Raw genomic sequence first — 17071 nt, forward strand, 5'->3', positions numbered from 1 at the left:
GCAAGGAGGAGGAGTGCAGTGGGAATGGGTGGAGGGAAGGGAAGGGGGTGCGGGGGGAGCTGAGAGGGTGTCTGCAGGTGGTAGGGGAGAGGGGTGCTGGGAAGGGGGGTGAGCAGGTAATAAAACATTGACTGGGATCGGGATCAGGATCCGGGAGCCGAGCCGGAGTTGTGGGGAAAGTTTGTGTGGAAGCAGGCACTCTCCAGTATTCAGTGATTTCTGGAAGATGTGTTCCAGAATTCCTGCAATTTCCCCCTTTATTTTCTTATGGATACTTGGATGAATCTTAGCCAGCTCCTCAGATTTCGTCACCTCGAATATGCACAGCTGTTCAGGTAGTAATGCTGGTAGTAATATTAAGAGCAGCGCGGAGTCGCCGAGTGAGCGGGAGCCGCTGCCGGGACCATGTGGCCGCTCTTCCTCCTGATCATCGCCGTGGACGGGCTCCCCGAACATAGCCAAGTGGCCTTCCCAGCTTGGCCACAACTGGCAGGATCTTCGTCGGCAGTCCTTTCCCGGATTGCCAGTCGTTCACCCTCTTTCTGCGGTGAATTCCTTTCCCAGCCTTACACGACCACCGTCCTGGACGCCGCCATCTTTACATTTTGGGAAGTAACTATACTTCAAATTGTTGATATTTACCATAAGGTAGAGTTTCCGTTGTGGGTTTTCCCAATTCTTGAAAACATACAATTGTTTGGCCTCAACTGCTTTCTGTGGTAGTGAATTCCACAGGCTCACCACTCTCTGGGTGAAGAAGTTTCTCCTCATCTCAGTCCTGAAAGGTTTACCCTGCATCCTTAGACTATGACCCCTGGTTTTGGACTCCCCCACCATCAGGAACATCCTTCCTGCATCTACCCTGTCAAGTCCTGTTAGAATTTTATAGGTTTCTATGAGATCCCCCCTCACTCTTCTGAACTCCAGCGAATATAATCCTAACCAACTCAATCTCTCCTCATATGTCAGTCTTGCCATCCCAGGAATCAGTCTGGTAAACCTTCGCTGTACTCCCTCTATAGCAAGAACATCCTTCCTCTGATAAGGTGACCACAACTGCACACAATATTCCAGGTGTGTCCTCACCACAAGGCCCTGTATAATTGCAGCAAGCGATTCCTGCTTTGGTACTTGAATCCTGTTGCTACGAAGGCCAACATACCATTTGCCTTTTTTACCGCCTGTCGCACCTGCATGCTTACCTTCAGCGACTGGTGTACGAGAAAACCCAGGTCTCGTTGCATATTCCCTTCTCTCAGTTTATAGCCGTTCAGATAATAATCTGCCTTCCTGTTTTTGCTACCAAAGTGGATAACCTCACATTTATCCATATTATACTGCATCTGCCATGCATTAGCCCACTCACTCAACTTGTCCAAATCACTCTGAAGCTTCTCTGCATCCTCCTCACAACTCACCCTCCCACCCAGTTTTGTGTCATCTGCAAATTTGGAGATATTACATTTAGTTCCCTCATCTAAATCATTAATCTATATTGTGAATAGCTGGGGTCCTAGCACCGATCCCTGCGGTACCCCACTTGTCACTGCCTGCCATTTGGAAAAAGACCCATTTATCCCTACTCTTTGTTTCCTGTCCGCCAACCAATTTTCTATCCATCGCAATACACTACCCCCAATCCAATGCGCTTTAATTTTACATGCTAATCTCTTATGTGGGACTTTGTTGAAAGCCTTCTGAAAGTCCAAATAAACCACATTCACTGGCTCCCCCTCATCAAATCTACTAGTTACATCCTCGAAGAATTCTAGTAGATTTGTCAAGCATGATTTCTACCACTGTTCTCTAAGTGCTCTGCTATAAAATCTTTGATAATGGACTCTAGAATTTTCCACTACCGATGTCAGGCTGACTGCTCTATAATTCCCTGCTTTCTCTCTACCTCCCTTTTTAAATAGTGGGGTTACATTAGCTACCCTCCAATCTGTAGTTAACCATATTGCTGTGGGTCTGGAGACACATGTAGGCCCGACCAGGTAAGGACAGCAGATTTCCTTACCTAAAAGGACATTAGTGAACCAGATGGGGTTTTACAACAATTGACAATGGTTTCATGGTCACCATTAAGCTAGCTTTTTAATTCCAGATTTTTTTATTAATTGAATTCAAATTTCACCATCTGCCATGGTGGGATTCAAATCCATGCACCCAAAGCATTAGCCTGGACTCTGGATTACTAGTCCAGTGACATTACCACTGCAGGCCAACTAAGCCTGCCTCCACCTCAGTTGACAGCACAGGGGGAGCAGCATGTGGGAGCACCCAGAGAAGATTAAGACAAAGATGCATTTAGGGGTTAGGGGTGAATGTACATTCCCAATGAATAGGGTTGCTTTTCGTGTCACGCAGAATAAAGAAATGATATTCAGTCACTACATCTCCTTCCTATTGCTGATACCCTTTGGTACTTCATTAAAACCCTTCCTCCCAAGGTCCTGGAAGCAAGGGGCCAAGTCCTGAGTGCTGCAAGGTTCGGCCTTGCTGCTGCACGATGTGCAATGCAGTGCAGTGCAGAAAGAGGCGACAATAGGGCTGCTTATAGGTAAATCTTTATTACTGTGGTTCCAGAAGATGGTAAGGCTCAAAGGAAACGTGAATGTATAAGGGCGTCTCATGTCTCCCCTATCTCATGGTGCCTTTCCTGCTGTGCCTGGGCTCCTTCATCTGGCAATGCCTGGACAGCAACCTCATCATTGGAGGAGACATCGCACTCCATGATATTCTCCCCCCACTGTAGCACCAGGTTGTGCTGTGCATAGCAAACCACCACGATGTGCGAGACCCTCACTGGGGCATATTGAAGGGCTCTACTGGATCGATCTAGACACCTGAATGTCATCTTGAGTAGACCAATGCCTGCTCGATGGTCACTCGGGTTGACCCCTGACAGGTGTTGTGTTTCTCCTCTGCATCAGAGTGTGGGTTCCTCACAGGCATCAATAGACATGTCCTCAATGGGTAGCCCTCGTCTCCAACGATCCATCCCTGAAGGTGCGCGGGGGCCGGGGGCTGGTGGAAAACCGAACAGCTCTGGCACCCGGTACTGTAGAAACAGACTGTGTAGAAATGCAACAAAATCTGGACAATATCCAGGATTGGGTTGGTAAGAGGCAAGTAACATTAGCGCCACACAAGTGACAGGCAATGACCATCTCCAACAAGACAGAATCTAACCATCTTCCCATGACATTCAATGGCATTACCATCGCTGAATCCCCCACTATCAATATCCTGGAGGTTACCTTTGACCAGAAACTGAACTGGAGTAGCCATATCAATAGCGTGGCTATATGAGCAGGTCAGAGGCTAGGAATCCTGAGGCGAGTAACTCACCCCAAAGCCTGTCCACCATCTACAAGGCACAAGTCAGGAGTGTGTTGGAATACTCTCCACTTGACTGGATAGGTGCAGCTCCAACAACATGCAAGACGCTCGATTCCATCCAGGACAAAGCAGTCCGCTTGACTGTTTGTGGATGGGGTGCCAATCACTCCCTCTACCACCGATGCACAGTGGCAGCAATGTGTACCATCTACAAGTTGCACTGCAGCAATGCACCAAGGCTCCTTAGACAGCACCTTCCAAACCTGCGACCTCTACCACCTTGAAGGACAAGGGCAGAAAATGTATGGGAACACCACCACATGCAAGTTCCCCTCCAAGTCACACACTATCCTGACTTGGAATTATATCGCCATTCCTTCATTGTCGCTGGGTCAAAATCCTGGAACTCCCTTCCTAACAGCACTGTTGGTGTAACTACCCAACATGGACTGCAGTGGTTGAAGGCAGCTCACCACCACCTTCTCAAGGGCAATCAAGGATGGGCAATAAATGCTGGCCTAACCAGCGATACCCACATCCCAGGGACCAACAAATAAAAAGTATCTTGGCATTGTGGCTGCTTCCCAGAAATCGTGTACGAACTTGCAAGATTTGTTTGCGGTGGTCACAGACCAGTTGCAGTTAGTGGAAGCCCTTCCTGTTGATGAAGGCTGCCAGCTGGTCTGCGGGAGCCTTGATGGCCACATGCGTGCAGTTAATGATACTTGGCACCTGGGGGAATCCAGCAATGGCCCCAAATCCTATTGCCCTCTCAGCTTCACTGTTCAGATCGGTGCAGAAGTGCACCTCCTGAACAGGGCATTGGTGACCTCCTTGATGCACCACAGACTGCAAGATTCCACACATATCTCCAGTGGATCTTTTGAATGATCCAGTAGCATAGAAGTTCAGTGCGACAGTGACCTTCAGCGATACTGGCATCGGGTATCCAAGTCTCATGGGGCGCAGCTCCTCCTGCATCATGGCACACAGATCAGTGACAGCCTCCTGAAAGGCTGAGTCTTTGGAGACACGGTTGCTCAGACATCTGCAGGTAGTTGAACCTCGCTGGTAGACTGTCTCTGGAGGGTAGCTTCTTATGCGCGCAGGAGGCTGTTGGTGTGCCCCTCTGCATTCTTCTCAGGCTTTCCGTTCCTGATGTTGGTCCTCCTGTGGGCCCCTTAGCTGCTGTGGTGTCCCTGCCGGTGCCTGGGCATCCCTCCCCCTATTCTGCTCCTTCTCCTCAATGGGGTCTTGAAGCCAGGGTGAATAAGGCTCCTTGACAGGTTGCCTCCCTGAGTGTAACGCCTTCACAGCAAACGGCACCCCCCCCCCCCCCCCCTTTCCCTCACTTCTCACTTCTGATGAGGTGGCACTGCCCCAGATGCCCTCCCTCCCTCCACCCTCTCTGCCAAGCAATGCTGCCTCACCCAATGGCTTCCCAGTGAAGCTAGCACTGGGCTGCCACCTACTTTAACCAGGCTCTGAAGCCCCAGTTCCTGTGCACCATTTGTCAAATCGGATCTAGTAAATAAGATTGCTGTCTATTGGGCTCTTAAGTACCTTAATTGCCTTGCTGCCGTGTGGATGTGCAACATCAGTGCTCCATGTCAGGCGCTGACAGTAAAATCCGGAAGGGATGTCAAGACATCGGACCCACCTCTATTTTATGCACCTCCGCTGCTGCCTCCCCACCACCACCCCCCCCCAACCTTTGTTCCGTCTCCAATGGTCCTTTAAAGAGTTTAGGTTCCCTAAGAATATATCAGTTACAAGAGGCTTTAGTTATGAAGAGGCTTTAGAGAAACTGGGGCTCTTTTCATTAGAACAAAGAAGGTTAACAAAAGCCCTGGCAGAAATGTTCAACGTTTTGACAGGCTTTGAGAAGGCAAATCAGGAAAAAGCTATTTCACACAGGTCCGTCAATCAGTAATAAGAGAGTTATCAATTTAAGATGATCAGCAAAAGAAGTAAAGATAAGAGAATTTTTCTCAGACAGAAGGATGTTCTACCAGGAACAATAGTGAAAACTGAATCCATAATAGTTTTTAAAAAGTGGATCAATATTTGAAAAAATATTAAATGGTAGGGGAATGACACAGAGTGCAAAACTCTTTCAGAGAACCAGCATAGGTGCAATAGGATGAATGCTTCTTTTATGATTCTTTGAAACAAATAAAACCGTTTCTGCTGCAGAGTGCCAGAATTTGTAATTTTTTGCTTTTTATTTTTGTCGTTCATCTGTTGTTGATGTTGCGATTAAACTTATATTAACATACTTAATAATCAAGACGGAGTTGCGCATTTGATGTCAGTGCTAATAGTTGCTATGCATAATGCAACAAGAGCTTGAGAACACTAGAGGGTGCTCCGGTTACTGCACTGTACTGATACAGTGGTTTGTAATATATACATCTGACATTTTTATAGCGCTCTTCACATACAGAACGACATCTCATAATGCAGACCAAGATAAAAAGCAAACACAATGGAGTCAGGAATTATAGTTGGATGACCAAGCACTGTTAAAAAGATTTTTCTTTAAAAAAAAGTTTTGAGAATGGTGAGATGAAAAGGCGGAAATGGCTGGAAGGGATAGATGGTGCGTCAAGATGATGGAGGAATTTGAAAGCTAGGGAAAGAATTTTAAAGCAAATTCACTGAGGTATGGAGGAATCAGGGTTGGACAAGGTCAAGGTTGTTCAGATAGCAGAAGGAGATGAACAGACAGCATTCTGAATGAGTCCCAGTTGGTAGAGAATGGAGATATGCATTTGAGTTTGAGCTGTGGATTATGAAGGAACCCATGCAAATACTGACACTCCTGCAGGAACCCCTGCAAATATTAATACGTTCCCAACCCATATTTTAACTTCCGCATGACAGATTCAGCTATACAATCTGAAGCCCCATCTGCTCTCTGAGGTGGACATAAAAATCCCATGGTACTATCTGGAACAGTGGGGAAGTTCTCCCCAGTGCCCTGGCCAATATTTATCCCTCAATCAACATCACTAAAACAAATTAAAGTCATTACAGCACAGAAGAAGGCCATTCAGCCCAATGAGTCCATACCGGCTCTCTGTAGAGCAATCCAAATCAGTCCCATTCCTCTGCTCTATCCCTGTAACCTTACAGGGATATTTTCCTCGAGTGCCCATCCAACTTATTTTTCAAATCATTCATTTTCTCTGCTTCCACCACCCTCAAAGGCAGCGAGCTCCGGTCATCACCACTTGCTGTGCAAAAAAGTTCTTCTTCACAGGGGTCAGCAACGTGTCCATACACGGACACCAGAGAGGGGGGGGCGAGAGAGAGAGGGGGGCGAGAGAGAGAGAGAGAGAGAGAGAGAGGGGGCGAGAGAGAGAGAGAGAGAGGGGGCGAGAGAGAGAGAGAGAGAGAGAGAGAGAGAGAGAGAGAGAGAGAGAGAGGCGAGAGAGAGAGAGAGAGAGAGAGGGAGGCGAGAGAGAGAGAGAGGGAGGCGAGAGAGAGAGAGAGGGAGGGAGGCGAGAGAGAGAGAGATCCTGAATGGTCTTGACAAGGTGGATGTGGAAAGGATATTTCCTCTTGTTGGTGAGTCCAGAACTAGGAGGCATGGTTTTAAAATTAGGGGTTGCCCTTTTAGGACAGAGATGAGGAGAATTTTTTTCTCGGCGGGTTATGCAACTTTGCAACTCTCTGCCTCAGGTGGTGGTGGAGGTGGGGTCATTGAATATTTTTAAGGCGGAGGTAGATAGATTCTTGTTAGGCAAGGGAATCAAAGATTATCGGGGGTAGATGGGAGTGTGGAATTCGAAACACAAACAGATCAGCCATGATCCTGTTGAATGGTGGAACATGCTCTAGGGGCCGAATGGCCTACGTCTGCTCCTAATTCATATGTTCTTATGTATGTACGTAAAACCTATGCATCAATACTGCACTTGAGGTGGAGAGGGGAGGGGATCCTTTTTTATTCAAAAGTGGGAGACTGCTTATTTTTTTCTAGGACTCATTGGAGAAACTGCATCCTCAGAAAGGTGATGCTTTGAGTATTCCAAGAACTTTGCTAGTGGGTTGTTGGTAACAAAGAAGAACAGACATTCTCCTGTTTCATTAAATGAATAATATCACTACCATTGCATATTTCTGACTTCTAGATCAGAGGTCACTCTGCACTGCTAATTTTTCAAGTAATTTCTTTTTTAACACTGCCACTTACTTTCTGTGCAGAACATATTGTTATCTGCACTCACCTTAAACTAATTTATTTTTCAGAATTAGTCCAGTACCAAGCGAGATGTTACAAGTATAGAGTAGTGAATGAAAAGTGATTTGGAAGAGTAAAGTTAGTTACTGCTTTGTTTCATAGTGAATATTTCAAGTCCCAATACTATGGCCTCGTCATGCAGCAATCAAGTGTAGCTGAGACAAAATAGAAGTTTCCTTTGCACTTTCCTTCTCCCCCTCAGCTATTTTCCTGAAACTACAGAAAGACCTGAAATAGCCATACAAAAGAACTTGTTCACATAATTTTCCGAGGACAGATTTGCAATAGAGATGGTGGTTAATTGGGTACTGCCAGTTCAATCTTTTCCAAATATAACTTAGGCCCCAGTGTACAGAGGTTAACATGCAGTCCCTGGGGGAAAAAACTTGAAGAGGAGGCCATGCAAGTGCTTTCACAGTATAGCCCTCCACTGGCCTCATCAGTTAAATGTTACGCAAAGTATTTTTTTCCTTACGTGAGCAGCTACCTCCATTTCCCTCTAACATTATACTGGCAGAATTCACATCCAGAGGTTGGGAAGCCCACTTCCCACAAGTTAATGACCCCATGGCAGGGAATATGGCCAGTCAGGAGGACATCTTAGCTAAAGCCACGTCCTGTACTGCCAGAGATGCCCAATCAAGGGGACAGCAAAATCCTAGGCTAATATGTGGAAGAAACCCTTTGGGTTTTGTGTGACATTATATAAAAAAAATTGCAGAATACCATGTTAAATCATATAAATACTAGGTGTGTTTGCAGTACATTAAAGTGGCTAATATTTAGAATTTTTTTTTTTAAAAAGAGAAAGGGGGAGTGGGGAATAGGATTAAGTAGATAGCTCTCTGACAGCCAGTGCAGACACGATGGGCTAAAGAACCCTTTTCAATAATGTAAACATTCACTTGTATTCGTGATAGCGTTCTTGCTTCTGAGTCAGAAGATTTTAAGCATTGTCTTTCGGATGAGCAGTTAAACTGACGTCTTATTTGCCTAAAGTTTCCAAGTGCTTCAAAAGACAGCAATTAATCTTTCTGGTATCTTGTTGAACATTCATCCCCAATCTTCTTTGGCCTCCTTGTCTTGAGAGACAATGGGTAAGCTCCTGGAGGTGGTCAATGGTTTGTGAAGCAGCGCCTGGAGTGGCTATAAAGGCCAATTCTGGAGCGACAGACTCTTCCACAGGCGCTGCAGATAAAATTGGTTGTCGGGGCTGTTACACAGTTGGCTCTTGCCTTGCGCTTCTGTCTTTTTTGCTGCCAACTGCCAAGTCTCTTCGACTCGCCACACTTTAGCCCCGCCTTTATGGCTGTCCGCCAGCTCTGGCGATCACTGGCAACTGACTCCCACGACTTGTGATCAATGTCACAGGACTTCATGTCGCGTTTGCAGACATCTTTAAAGCGGAGACATGGATGGCCGGTGGGTCTGATACCAGTGACGAGCTCGCTGTACAATGTGTCCTTGGGGATCCTGCCATCTTCCATGCGGCTCACATGGCCAAGCCATCTCAAGCGCCGTTGGCTCAGTAGGGTGTATATGCTGGGGATATTGGCCGCCTCGAGGACTTCTGTGTTGGAGATATGGTCCTGCCATCTGATGCCAAGGATTCTCCGGAGGCAGCGAAGATGGAATGAATTGAGAAGTCACTCTTGGCTGACATATGTTGTCCAGGCATTGCTGCCGTAGAGCAAGGTACTGAGGACACAGGATTGATACACTCGGACTTTTGTGTTCTGTGTCAGTGCGCCATTTTCCCACACTCTCTTGGCCAGTCTGGACATAGGAGTGGAAGCCTTTCCCATGCGCTTGTTGATTTCTGCATCTAGAGGCAGGTTACTGGTGATAGTTGAGCCTAGGTAGGTGAACTCTTGAACCACTTCCAGAGTGTGGTCGCCGATAATGATGGATGGAGCATTTCTGACGTCCTGTCCCATGATGTTCGTTTTCTTGAGGCTGATAGTTAGGCCAAATTTGTTGCAGGCAGCCACAATCCTGTTGATGAGTCTCTGCAGACACTCTTCAGTGTGGGATGTTAATGTAGCATCGTCAGCAAAGAGGAGTTCCCTGATCAGGACTTTCCGTACTTTGGTCTTCGCTCTTAGACGGGCAAGGTTGAACAACCTGCGATCTGATCTTGTGTGGAGGAAAATTCCTTCTTCTGAAGACTTGAACGCATGTGAGAGCAGCAGGGAGAAGATCCCAAACAGTGTAGGTGTGAGAACACAGCCCTGTTTCACGCCACTCAGGATAGGAAAGGGGTCTGATGAGGCTATGCTGAATTGTGCCTTTCATATTGTCATGGAATGAGGTGATGATACTTAGTAGCTTTACATCATCCCCAATCACATCGGCAACAACAGATTAATTGGTTGCTTATCTCATTGCTATATGTGCATAATTTTCCATCATTTTCCAGTCCTCACTGGATACAGGTATGCTGCCGGAGGATTGGAGAATTGCTAACGTTGAACCTCTGTTTAAAAAGGGAATGAAGGATAGACTGAATAATTACAGGTCAGTCAGTTTAACCTCAGTAGTGGGCAAATTATTGGAATCTATTCTGAGAGACAGGATAAACTGTCACTTAGAAAGGCACAGGTTAATCAAGGATAGTCAGTATGGATTTGTTAAGGGAAGATCTTGTTTGACCAACTTGATTGAATTTCTTGATGAAATAACAAGGAAGATAGATGAGGGTGGTGCAGTTGATGATGTGGTCTACATGGATTTTAGCAAGGCTTTTGACAAGGTCCCACATGGCAGACTGGTTAAAAAAATAAAATCCCATGGGATCCAGGGAAATGCAACAAGGTGGATACAAAATTGGCTCAGTGGCAGGAAACAAAGGGTAATTGTTAATGGGTGTTTTTGTGACTGGAGGGCTTTTTTCTGTGGCGTTCTGCAGGACTCAGTAGTGGATCCTCTGCTTTTTGTGGTATATCTCAACGATTTGGACATAAATGTAGGGGGCATGATCAAGAAGTTTGCAGCGAGGTGGATAGCTGTAGGCTGCAGGAAGATAGTGATGGTCATAGAGTCATACAGCACAGAAACAGGCCCTTCGGCCCACCGCGTCCATGCCGACCATAATGCCTATCTTTACTAATCCCACCTGCCTGCATTAATTCCATATCCCTCTATGCCTTGCTCATTCAAGTACCTGTCCAGATGCCTCTTAAATGTTGCTACTGTTCCTGCCTCCACCACCTCCTCTGGCAGCTCATTCCAGATACCCACTATTCTTTGTGTGAACAATTTACCCCTTTGATCCCCTTTAAACCTCCTCCCTCTCACCTTAAATCTATGCCCTCTAGTTTTAGTTACCCCTACCATGGGAAACAGCCTCTGGCTATCTACCCTATCTATGCCTCTTATAATTTTATATACCTCTATCATGTCCCCTCCCAGCCTCCTTCGCTCCAGGAAAAACAGACCCAGCCTATCCAATCTATGCCTTGCTCATTTCAAGTACCTGTCCAGATGCCTCTTAAATGTTGCTACTGTTCCTACCTCCACCACCTCCTCAGGCAGCTCATTCCAGGTACCCACTATTCTTTGTGTGAAAAATTTACCCCTTTGATCTTCCTCCCTCTCACCTTAAATCTATGCCCTCTAGTTTTACTCTCCCCTACCATGGGAAACAGACTCTGGCTATCTACCCTATCCATGCCTCTCATAATTTTATATACCTCTATCATGTCCCCTCTCAGCCTCCTTCACTCCAGGGAAAACAGACCCAGCCTATCCAATCGCTCTTTATAACTCAAGCCCTCCAAACCAGGCAACATCCTTGTGAATCTTTTCTGCACCTTCTCTAGCTTAATCACATCTATCCTGTAGTGTGGCGACCAGAACTGCACACAGTACGCCAAATGTGGCCTAACCAATGTTATGTACAACTGTAACATGACGTCCCAACTCTTGCACTCAATGCCTTAGCCAATGAAGGCAAGCATGCCTTACGCCTTCTTCACCACCCTGTCTACCAGTGTTGCCACTTTCAGGGAACTATGTACTTGCACCCCAAGGTCTCTCTGCTCAACAACACTCCCCAGGGCCCTGCCATTCACTGTATATGTCCTGCCCTGGTTTAACTTTCCAAAATGCATCACTTCGCATTTGTCTGCGTTAAATTCCATTTGCTAATCCCTTGCCCACTTTCCCAGTTGATCTATATCCTGTTGTAACCTTAGACAACCTTCTTCACTGTCCATTATACCACCAATTTTGGTGTCATCTGCAAACTTACGAATCATGCTCCCTACATTCACATCCAAGTCATTAATATATATGACAAACAACAGAGGACCCAGCACCGATCCCTGCGGCACACCGCTGGTCACCGGTCTCCAATCTGAAAAACAACCCTCCACTACCACCCTCTGCCTCCTATCAGCAAGCCAATTTTGTATCCAATTGGCTGGGTCTGGTCAAATAGGCAGAAAAGTGGCAAATGGAATTCAACCTGCAGAAGTGTGAGGTGATACATTTGTGGAGGTCAAACAAGGCAAAGGAATACACAATTAATGGGAAAATACTGAGAAGTGTAGAGAAAGTGAGGTACCTTGGAGTGAATGTCTACAGATCCCTGAAAGTAGCAGGACAGGTCGATAAGCTGATTAAGAAGGCATATGGAATCCTTTCCTTTATTAGCCGAGGTATAAAACAGGGAGGTTTTGCTGGAACTGTATAACTCATTGGCTAGGCCATAACTTGAGTACTGTGTGCATTTCTGGTCACCTCATTACAGAAAGGATGTAATTGCACTAGAGAGGGTATAAAGGAGATTTATGAGGATGTTGCCAGGACTGGAAAAATGCAGCTACGAGGAAAAATTGGATAGGTTGGGGTTGTTCTCCTTGGAACAGAGAAGGCTGAGGGGAGATCTGATTGAAATGTACAAATTTTGAGGGGCCTGGATAGAGTGGAGGTGAAGGGCCTATTCACCTTAGCAGAGAGGTCAGTGACTAGGGGACATAGATTTAAAGTGATTGGTAGACAAACTTAGTGGTCCTGTTTCTCTGTTGTAAAATTCTGTTGTGTAAAACCAAGCTGTGTTGAGATATACCTTAACACAGATGGGACATCATCCTGTAACTCATTCCTAATGCTTACACTTTTGAATATTTATAACTTGTAGTCATAACAGTCTGTGAGCTTCAGCAGCAAACTGTCATTGAGAATATTCAAGTTTAAAATATGCTTTCAAGTAGTGGAGCTCAATGAAACTACAATCTTTATGCCGTAGACACATATCTAGCCCTATGCACGATCCATATCAGCAATGAATGCTATTTCAAAAGTTACATGTAATTTGGAGTTATTTTCTCCTGAAATCTCTTACAGATTTTCTAGTGCTGATGGCAAGTGATTCGGATTCATATTGTTACAAATCTGATGGTGTGAATTGGGAGTAAGGCCTGTGAACAAGTTGTGAACGTAATAATGGCTAGCGGTGTGAGACTATCTTCACCACACAGTCTCACACCCTTTGACCATACCTTATGCAGGATATTGACCATCTGACATGAAGCCAAGTTTAAAAGTATTCATAATGGAGCATGGGTCCATTGGAAAACCTGGGAACTTTAACAACTTAATTTTTAAATTTTTTTTTAGCATTTACAGAGATGCTGTCAATACCAGAAATTTTTTTTATATATTCGTTCATGGAATGTGGATGTCGCTGGCTAGGCCAGCATTTATTGCCCATCCCTAATTGCCTTTGAAAAGGTGGTGGTGAGCTGCCTTCTCCTGTTCTTATGTTCCTAACAGTGCTGTTAGGAAGGGAGTTCCAGGATGTAACCGTTATTCCAAATCTGGTATTTCTTTCAATTTAGTCTACTGTATTTGCTACTCACAATGCGGTCGCCTCTACATTTGGGAAACCAAACCATTTGGGCGGCACAGTGGTTAGCACCGCAGCCTCACAGCTCCAGCGACCCGGGTTCGATTCTGGGTACTGCCTGTGCGGAGTTTGCAAGTTCTCCCTGTGACCGCGTGGGTTTTCGCCGGGTGCTCCGGTTTCCTCCCACAACCAAAGACTTGCAGGTTGATAAGTAAATTGGCCATTATAAATTGTCCCTAGTATAGGTCGGTGGTAGGGGAATTGTGAGGATGTGGTAGGAATATGGGATTAGTGTAGGATTAGTATAAATGGGTGGTTCATGGTCGGCACAGGCTCGGTGGGCCGAAGGGCCTGTTTCAGTGCTGTATCTCTAAATAAAATAAAAAATAAAAAAAAAACAGACGGAACACCTCTGGTCAGTCCACAAGCATGACCCCGAGCTTCTGGTTGCTTATCATTTTAATTCACGACCCTGCTCCCATTCCAACATTTCTGTCTTGGCCTGCTGCAGTGTTCCAGTAAATCTCAAAGCAAGCTCGAGGAACAGCACCCCATCTTCCGATTAGGCACTCTGCAGCCTTCTGGACTCAACATTGAGTTCAACAATTACAGAGCATGACTGCCTTTTTTATTTTATTTTGTTTTATCTTATTTTCTCCCATTTTTGCCAGTCAAACTTGTTTTTTGGGTTTTTGCTTTTGCACAGAGCTGTTCATTATTCTGCCATTAACACTCTCTGGACTAATGCTTTGTCTTTTACTACAATTATTAGCACTCCCTTTGCCCTTGTCCTGTGATATCTTTGTTATTTAATCTCTCCTGCCCTCTGCCCTATCACACACCTTCCTTTTTGTTCTTCTTCCCCACCCCCCACCCCCCCTCTTTTCACTTGCTCAAAGTCTATTACATTTCTTACCTTTGCCAGTTCTGATGAAAGGTCACAGACCTGAAACGTTAACTTTGTTTCTCTCTCCACAGATGCTGCCAAACCTGAGTATTTCCAGCAGCTTCTGTTTTTATTACAAAGAATAACACCCTACCTAACAGTATTTTGGGAGCACATTCACTAGACGGACTGCAGCAGTTCAAGGCAGCCCACCACTGCCTTCTTTGGTAAACTCTGATGGACAATAAATGTCGACCTTGCAATGACCCCATATTAATCACCTTTCCTTAAATCGTACTTTTCTTTTGGCGAGTATGTTCCATTAAGATCATCGCTGTGCAACAGTATCAAATTAACTTGATAGTTATAAGAATAATTGGTGATTGGAGAACATGAGCATCACAAAAGATCCATTAAGACAATAATCATTTTTAAATTCTTAGTGTATACCGTTTCGAATCATTTTCAACAGATCATCAAGTATTATATGGTTAGTATTTTAATCAAATGAATTTCTAGGGCAAAATGAAATTATGAACAAGAAATACCAGTGAGATACTACTCACACACATTAGTAATCCAGTGAACCATTCATTTTGAGAAATCTATCTAGCATCCCAAATCACCACTGGAATTTTCAAAGGACTTGTACAGACTTTTGTTATTTGTATTTCATCTTGGTGAGTAAAAAGTATGTAATACGTTTGTTATTTAACTTGTGCTTGGCTTCATTCCAAGGGCACTGTCATACCATATGTACAAAAGCAAATTTTGAGGATTCTCGATTAGCTGCCAGGTCCCATTATCTACTGGAGGGTCCCCTCCATGTCGGTAGATAATGGAAGTGCCACTGCACTGCTGTTACATTGCACTTTTGTCACTAGTGGTTGTCAGTACATCACATCACTGACAAAAGGCAAGTATCATGCTGCTGATGCAGACTGGTATAGGCACACCTCGGATCACCTGCGGGAGATGATTTCACTTAATTTCACCTTGTACTGGGAAACAATGATGTACAGTTAGTGCAAAGCCCTTGTTTTAACTTAGCTTTCCTGCTTGAAAAAGCAGTACTTTTCCCTCCCAAAACCAAAGCCCACATTTTGATTTCTATTAACAGAAAAGTCAGCAAGCAGTGCTCTGTAGATATGGACGAATATGCATGTGCAAAGCCCTGCCTTTCTGCTGCTCCAGAGAGACGTCAATGTAAGTATTGCTTCCTATTTGCACAGAAGCCAAAATGTGCTGCAATGATAGGTGCGAGTATGAAAGCAGTAGAAGCACATTTTAACATTGTCTGGAGTTTTACAATCCTGGCTAAAAGATTTTGCACATGTAGTTCATCACAGAAATTATATTGAAATTTAAAAAAAAATGCATATGCTTCCAAATCTGCTCGATTTAGAATGACAAGCAAATTGAACATTATGTACACAAACTCAAACATGTAACCTCAAACATATAAAAAACAGTTGCTGCAACAATTTTTTTCTCAGCCATACTTAAGGTTTTATGGAGCCATGCCTCCCACATTGTTCCACTTCCACAGTGGCTAAAATCCTTCCTTCTATAGATGAGATCCAGCCGACGGATTCCATCAGCGCTTCATTTTTCTCTTCCTTGGCATAATATCAGCAGCGCTCTCACAGGCAAATAGATGTTCATCCCAAAAGGAGTTTTTTGAAAAATCCAAATTAAGGGGACAACACTATGTCTTATATTGAAAACAACAGTATTTTCCTTTAAATTCCCTTTTATGTGCACTGAAAATCTCCAAATTTGAACTGATTAAAAAAAAAATTACTGTCTCAGGGCAAGCTGTACTTCCATGAGCTCAACTCGTAGGAAGCTGACTCACAGATGTGATTAGTTCGGCAACATCTGCTCACATCTGTAATGTCCGGGCACTCCTGCAATGTTATGCAAATGATTGGAAAATATTCCCGACTACGAAACAGAACCAAAATGCTGCATACAACTTGACTTCAGAAAAAAATCTGCCACATCAGCATTTTATACATTCTACTTCTTTCAAAACATTCAGCTACACTTCTTCTGTGTTCTTATAACCTCCTCAAGCAGAAAGAGCATACAGTCCATGCAGCACACAGATGACTTATTTATGCCGAGGAGGGAAGTGTGTGCTGTTATACACACAAACACACACATACCAAATCAGATTAATTTTTTGGGGAGAACAGATAAATAATTTAAGTGAAATTTATTTTACTGCTGCTGTTTTTCAAGTTTCTTCTCTCTTCCTTTCCTGAAGGCACTGACTCTTAATGGGGGTGGGTCTCCACCAGTGCCAGCAGCCATCCGGTACTACGCCCGAGTGACCACTCATCATGTGTGAGCCTAGGCTATTCAACCATCAGATTTAGTGCAACCAAGCCTGATTCTGTTGTTGTCAAATGTCCCCACACATCCAGTTTCCAGCTGGGGATCACCAGTAGCAATCAGCAACAGGAAGGATGGCTGCTTTTTCTAACTTTTTTAACTGCCAAAATTTATCCCTATTTGTTTACATAAGAGATATTGCTCTTCAGTATGTACTGATAACAGGAATTCACTGTTAAGTGTTTTTCCAAATCTGCATGTCCATTGTAAATACCAATCAGTTAACAATCCGTCTGCTGAGTCCAGACAATAAAAACATTAACGTTCCAGCTCTTTAAGTCCAAACAGCACCTTTTCTACAATTTCATAACTATAGATCCCTTTGCTTTAGTATCTTTTA

The 17071-nt window shown here is 44.6% G+C and overlaps 1 protein-coding gene across 11 annotated transcripts in view; it reads right to left on the reverse strand.

Moving 5' to 3' along the window:
* gjc2 (gap junction protein gamma 2) overlaps nucleotides 1–17071 on the reverse strand; it is a 202843-nt gene that overhangs the window by 102685 nt on the left and 83087 nt on the right. For 2 of the 11 annotated variants that reach the window (XM_068015337.1, XM_068015290.1), the window contains exon 1: nucleotides 15834–16120. The exons of the other annotated variants lie outside the window; for them this stretch is intronic. The gene's annotated coding sequence lies outside the window, so the exon portion shown is untranslated. Of the gene's footprint in view, nucleotides 1–15833; nucleotides 16121–17071 lie in introns of those variants that run through there. 11 annotated transcript variants of the gene reach the window in all.

Source organism: Heterodontus francisci, chromosome 2, assembly GCF_036365525.1.
Source record: "Heterodontus francisci isolate sHetFra1 chromosome 2, sHetFra1.hap1, whole genome shotgun sequence".
NCBI lineage: Eukaryota > Metazoa > Chordata > Chondrichthyes > Heterodontiformes > Heterodontidae > Heterodontus > Heterodontus francisci.